This window comes from Chionomys nivalis, chromosome 16, assembly GCF_950005125.1.
Source record: "Chionomys nivalis chromosome 16, mChiNiv1.1, whole genome shotgun sequence".
In the NCBI taxonomy this organism is placed as follows: domain Eukaryota; kingdom Metazoa; phylum Chordata; class Mammalia; order Rodentia; family Cricetidae; genus Chionomys; species Chionomys nivalis.
Window position 1 is genome coordinate 1,013,679 of NC_080101.1, and position 6,941 is coordinate 1,020,619.

Consider the following 6,941-nt stretch of genomic DNA (forward strand, 5'->3'; position numbering starts at 1 on the left):
AAGAAATGATAATTTTCATCTCTCCTGCAGGCTCAGTGGAACTCTAAAATACAGGCTGCAAATTCATAGACAGGACCAAGAGGTGAGTGACTAGCCACTTGGTAGAACACCCCACTCTTTAGGCCTTCCATTCTAGGGCAAAACCCAGGGTCCCTCCCCACCTGCATCAGTTTCTCTAGCCAGTCAGCAGAAAGCAGGTAGGCTGCTCCAATGTCCCAGCACCATCCACTGGACCTTGCAAGCTACGAGTCCCACTGTGTCTCCAAATTCCACTATCCCCCACCCCTGCAACCTCAGTGGAACTCTGAAGCACAAGCTGCGATTACACAGAGAGGACCAAGAGAGCAATTCAAGAGAGCAGGCCAAGAGAGACATCAGTGGATCCCTGGGATGCAGACAGCAAGAATAAACCAAGAAGAGTTCCCAAAGACACAGATAGCCACTGCAAGGGTTGGACCAAGAGGCAAAGACACTGTAGCACCAAGTGAAGGAAGAGATGGGTAGGTGCCAATGCAACAATTTATTTAACAACTTAAATAGCGACATGGTAACCCAAAACCCAGTTGTTATATAACAGGAAGATTTGATCATGCTAACCCAGAAGAAACAGAAGAAAATGATTTTAAATGTAACTTTATGAGGATTATGGAGACCTTTAAAAAGGAAATGAAAAATTCCCTTAAAGAAATGGAGGAAAAGACAAACAAAAATTGGAAGAAATCAATAAATCTCTCAATGAAACTCAAAAAAAAAAAAAGAAAAGAAAAAAATGAAACAGGTGAAGCAAACTGTTCAAACAGTATAAGACTTGAAGACTGAGATAGAGGTAATAAGAAAACTCAAACCATGGGAATTCTGGATATGGAAATCTGGGAAAATGAACTACAAAGGCAAGCATAAGAGATGGAAGAGAGAATCTCAGGTGTTGAAGATACTATGGAGGAAATAGATTGATTGGTCAAAGAAAATGATAAGTCCAACAAATTCTTAACACAAAACATTCAGAAAATCTGGGACACCAGGAAAAGACCAAACCTTAGGATAATAGACATAGAAGAAGGAGAAGAAATCAAGCTCAAAGGCACAGAAAATATAATATAGTCAACAAAATCACAGAAGAAAACTTTCCCAATCTAAAAGAAAGATATCCCTATGAAGGTAAAAGAAGCTTACAGAACACCAAATAGACTGGACCAAAAATGAATTCCCCTCACCACATAATAATCAAAACACAAAACATACAGAATAAAGAAAGAATGTTAAGAGCTGCAAAGGAAAAAGGTCAAGTAACATATAAAGGTAAACCTATTAGAATTACACCAGACTTCTCAATGGAAACCATGAAAGCCAGAAGGTCCTAGACAGATATGCTGCAGACACTAAGAGACTAGGGATGAAAGCCCAGAATATAATACCCAGCAAAGATTTTTTAATCACCATAGAAGAAGAAAACAAGATATCCTATCACAAAACCAGATTTAAAGTATACCTATCCACAAATTGAGCCCTACAAAAAGTACTAGAAGGAAAACTCCAACCCAAGAAAGCTAACTGCATCCATATAAACACAGACAACAGATAACCTCACACCAACAAACCCCAAAGAAGGGAAACACACAAACACTACCACAGAAAATAACATGAATTAACAATCACTGGTCATTAATATATCAGTATCAGTGGACCTAATTCACCTATAAAAAGACAGGTTAAGAGAATAGATAAAAAGCAGGATTCATCCTTTTGCTCTATACAAGAAACACACCTCAACCTCAAAAATAGACATTACCTCAGAGTAAAAGGTTGGGAAAATATTTTCCTATCAAATGGACCTAAGAAACAAGCAGGTGGAGCTATCTTAATATCTAAAATCTAGACTTCAAACTAAAATAAAGAGATGGAGAAGGACACTTTATACCCATAACAGGAACAATCCTTCAAGATGAAGTCTCAATCTTGAACATCTATTCCCCAAATACAAGAGCACCCACATATGTAAAAAAAAAAAAAAAAAAAAGAAAGAAAAAAAAAACACTACTAAAGTGTAAATTTCACATCAAATTCCACACACTAATAGTAGGTGATTTCAACACCCAACTCTCTACAATGGACAGGTCAACCAGACAGAAATTTAACAAAGAAATAAGAGGACTAATAGATGTCTCTACTCAAACGGACTTTGCAGATATCTATAAAACATTTCATCCAAACACAAAAGAATATACCTTCTTCTCAGAACCTCATGGAACCAACTCTAAATTTGACCACATACTTGGTAACAAAGCAAACTTCAACAGATACAAAAAAAAAAAAAAAAAAGAATAGCCCCCTGTATCTATCTTATTGGATTACCATGGTTTAAAGTCCGAATTTAACAACAACAATAATTACAGAAAGCTTACAAACACATGGAAATTGAACAGTGCTCCATTGAACCATCCTGGGTCAAGGAAGAAATAAAGAAAGTAACTAAAGACTTCCGAGAATTCAATGAAAATGAGGGTACAAAATACACAAGCCTATGAGACAGTATGAAAGCAGTGCTAAGAGTAAATTTCTTACATAGCACAAAGTGCCTACATAAAGAAAGTGGAGAAATCTCACTAGAGATTTAAGAGCACACCTGAAAGCTCTAGAACAAAAGGAAGCGGACTCACCCAGGAGGAGTAGAAGATAGGAAATCAATAAAATAGAAAGAAAGAAAACAATACAAAGAATCAATGAAACAAAGAGATGGTTCTTTCAGAAAATCAACAGGATAGACAAACATTTATCCAAACTAATCAAAAGGTAAAGAGAGAACAATTAAGAAAATCAGAAATGAAAAGGGGGACATAACAACAGTCACTGAGGAAATCAAGAGAATCATTAGGTCATATACAACAAAAACCTGTCTTCCACAAAAGTTAAAAGAAATAGACAATTTCATGGATAGGTCCCACACACTGAAATTAAATCAAGAACAGGTGAACAATTTCAATAGACCTATAACCTGCAAGGAAATAGGAGCAGTCATCAAAAGCCTCTCAACCAAAAAACAAAAAACAAACAAAAAAACAACAACAAACAACAACAACAAAAACAGGGCCAAATGGTTTTGTTGCAGAATTCTATGAGAATTTTAAAAAAGAACTAATACCAATACTCCTCAAAGTGTGCCACATAATAGAAACAGAGGAAACATTGCCAAACTCTTTTTAAGAGGCTGCTGTTACCCTGATACCAAAACCACACAAAGATTCAACCAAGAAAGAGAATTACAGAGTGAGATTGCTCACTCAAGAATATGGATGCAAAAATACTTAATAAAGTACTAGAAAACTGAACCCAAAAATACATTAAAAAAAATCATCCACAATGATCAAGTCAGCTTCATTCCAGAGATGCAGGGATGGTTTGACATGTGAAAATCTATCAATGTAATCCACCGTATAAATAAACTGAAAGAGAAAAAAACATCTCACTAGATGCTAAAAAAGCGTTTGACAAAATCCAACACCGAAGAAGGACACTAAAATAGAAATCCCACACTATGCTCATGGGTCAGTGGCATAAACATACTAAAATGGCCATATTACCAAAAGCAATCTATAAATTTAATACAACCCTCATCAAAATTCCAACACAATTCTTTACAGATCTTGAAAAACAGCAAAAAACCTTTATAGGAAAAACAAACAAATAAACAAAAACATAATAACTAAAACAATTATGAAAAATAAAAGAACTGCTAGAGGTATCACTATCCCTGATTTCAAATTACACTGCAGAGCTATAATAATAAAATCACATGGTATTGGCATAAAAACAGGCACGTTGATCAATGGAATTGAATTGATGACCCATACATAAATCCAAACATTTATGGACTCCTGAAATTTGATATAGAAGGCAGAAATTCATACTGGAAAAAAAGGACAGAATCTTCAGCAAATGGTGCTGGTTACATTGGATGTTTGCATGTAGAAGAGTGAACAAGATCAGTATTTACCACACTGAACAAAATTCAAGTCCAGGAGATCAGAGACTCCAACTTTAGTCAGGTGTTAGTGGCACACACATTTAATCCCAGCAGTAGGGAAGCAGAGGCAGGTGAAGTCTGTGAGTTCAAGGCCAACCTGGTCTACTCTAAGGCATGAGTTCTAAGACAGCCAAAGCTACACACAGATAAACCCTGTCTTGACCAACACACACACACACACATGACTCCAATATTTTGGTTTTTTATTTGTTTTTGGAGACAGAGTTTCTCTGTGTAGTCCTGGTCATCTTGGAACTCGGTTTATCAGGCTGGCCTTGAACTCAGAGACCTACCTGCCTCTTCCTCCCAAGTGCTGGGATTAAAGGTTTGTGCTTCCATTGCCAGGCAGATACCAATCTTTATCCAAAAGGAGGTTTGAGAATCACTGCCACTTTTTCTGTAGAAAAAGTAGTTAAATATTGAATTTAAGTATTATAGTTTCCAATCACCTAGGGACAATTTCAGTACTAAGGGTAATAATATGTATATTTAGGAGGAAATTTTTTGAATACCTACTAAACATTTGGTTTTCCCATTTTGCTGTAAATGTATTGTTGTTTTTAAGTGATTAATTATTAGCAACAAAGTATTATTTATGAGAAAATGTCTTTTTACTTTCTTTTATTCAATTGTATTATAAGCAGCTTAAATGTTTTCTTATATTAATGTTCAGTTGAAAGTAACCTTGTAAGATTTGACTTGAGAAATATTTTCATGGTCCCTTGAAGAATAAAACATACCAAAGCAACACATCATGCTGCCAGCTTCCAAATGTTCAAGTTTATCTCAGAATGTGAAATGCATTTAATCCATCTAAAGTTGTTAAAAAGTTTATGTTTAAAGTCCCCTGTGAGATTCAAGGCAAGCTCTTAGCTGTGAGATTTGCAAAATAAAAATGTAAATTCAAACTTCCAACATACAATGGTGGGATAATGTCTAATTTCCTATGTAAAAGTGGGGGGCAAGGAATTGAGCCAAAGCAATATAAGAAACAGCTAATAAATTCTGTTGCTTCACATCCCTCATTCAAGCTACAAATAATTTGGGCAGTACTGCCTCTTAAACCCTTCTGGTTGAAGCAGTTGTGGTCTCTCTACTGTTGCCCAAAGCATTCTTTGGTAGACGTTTTATGTTACTGAAATTTCTAATGGGGGGGGGTCTCCACCACGTCCTTATGCCCACCCTCACAACTTGACATACATTGCCTTCTTAAGAGTTTCTCATAGTTAAAGATACGTTCCATAACTTTTGTTAACAACTGAATACAGCAGAGCAGATAATTATTTAGATCAACTTGACTAATTAGAAAAAAAAAAACACCCCAAGCAAATGTCAACTACTTTTTCACAAATAGTCCAATATATTTAAGATTAATTAATTTTTATTTAATCAAGAATTATATGCACACAGTTGTGTTGGCATTACATTTATGTCTCATCATGTCTTCGGTTGTTCATTATTTTTAAACTCTGCCTCCGTGAAAGTCTAAGAAAACAAAATAATGTTCTTTGCTATAGTCTGACAAATGAGCTTCAGTCTAATTTGCAATAGAGACCTTTTTCCCATTTTGTAGGTCATAAACCCAGTGTTTATTAGTCTCATTCTTGTCAAGATTCTGGTCTCTTTAGCAGAATCTTCCAGAAAACTCTGCTTGTAGTAGTCTAAATATTTTCTAGCCTGCTTCTCCAAACCATTGTAGGAGGTAGGGAGTAGACCCCAGAATCTTGTCAATGGTAGTCATAGCAAAACCCCATTCTTGGCACCAATTTTCTGCCTTAGGTAGGATTTTATTGTTGTCATCAGGAAACATTTTACTGTTGTGAGTTAATGTCTGACAAATTACTTAACGGCACTATATCCCATTAGAGATGGTTGTGAGACACCATATTGTTGCTAGGAATTGAACTCAGGACCTCTGGAAGAGAAGACAGTGCTTTCAACCTCTGAAGCATATCTCCAGCCCAAGTAGAAAGTTTGTAATCTAGGTTCACAATTTCATAGACTGTAATCCAACGTGAGTTAGTTTATAAGTTAGTCCTGAAATGATGTAAAGAAATTATATAATTTGCCCTTCTAAGGTGTGTGCCTTACTGCCTTCAACAGCCCCAATCCCATAGTTTTCATCACTTTCCAATAATGCTGTCAAATTATTAGTCCACCAATGGGTTATGCCATTGTTTAGGTTATAAATCTCAAGATTCAATAACCTTCCATCATTTGGGGTACTCACTGCCAAGGAGCCAAGTCTTCAGCACATGGTATTTTCATGAACATTTATTGCAAAAATCATAACACTATTTTCTGACATTTTCAGCTCATTCTGAATTTTGCTTTTATTGCAATGAGTATAATTCAAGCAGCTCACTAAAGAGGTAAATGCTTTTAGTAAAGAGAAAATGTATAAAATGGCTTCTCTTTGATGAGCAAATTCAAAGACTGAAGTTTATTGGTAGCTTTTTGCTTTTTAAGTTTTCATGAATAGACAGATATAGCTGGGATGCAGCAGTAAATACAGACAAATTTGACAATTTCCAGGAGACTGAAGAATGACTTTGATGCTTTTGAAAATATGGCTAAGAAGAGCAGACGTCTCAACTAGGGTCATCATCAGTCAACCGCTCAGCTTGACAGTCCTTTTTAACGTTTGTCACGATGTTATTGAAGTATTTTTTTTCCTTTCAAGAACTTTTGTGGTATTTTCCCTAGAGTCCCTGCTTTTAGAATTTAAAAATATGCATGGCATTCTAAATTTGTCACTCTAAATATGTTGTAGACTTGATTTTAGGCCAATAACTATAATATAATATGAAATAAGTATAACTTTGAGAATATGTATAAGGTATTTAAATGATTCATACAGTTTTAATGCATTCTGAAATAGGGTCTCTTGTCCGAGTCCACTTATCACCTCCTTACTATG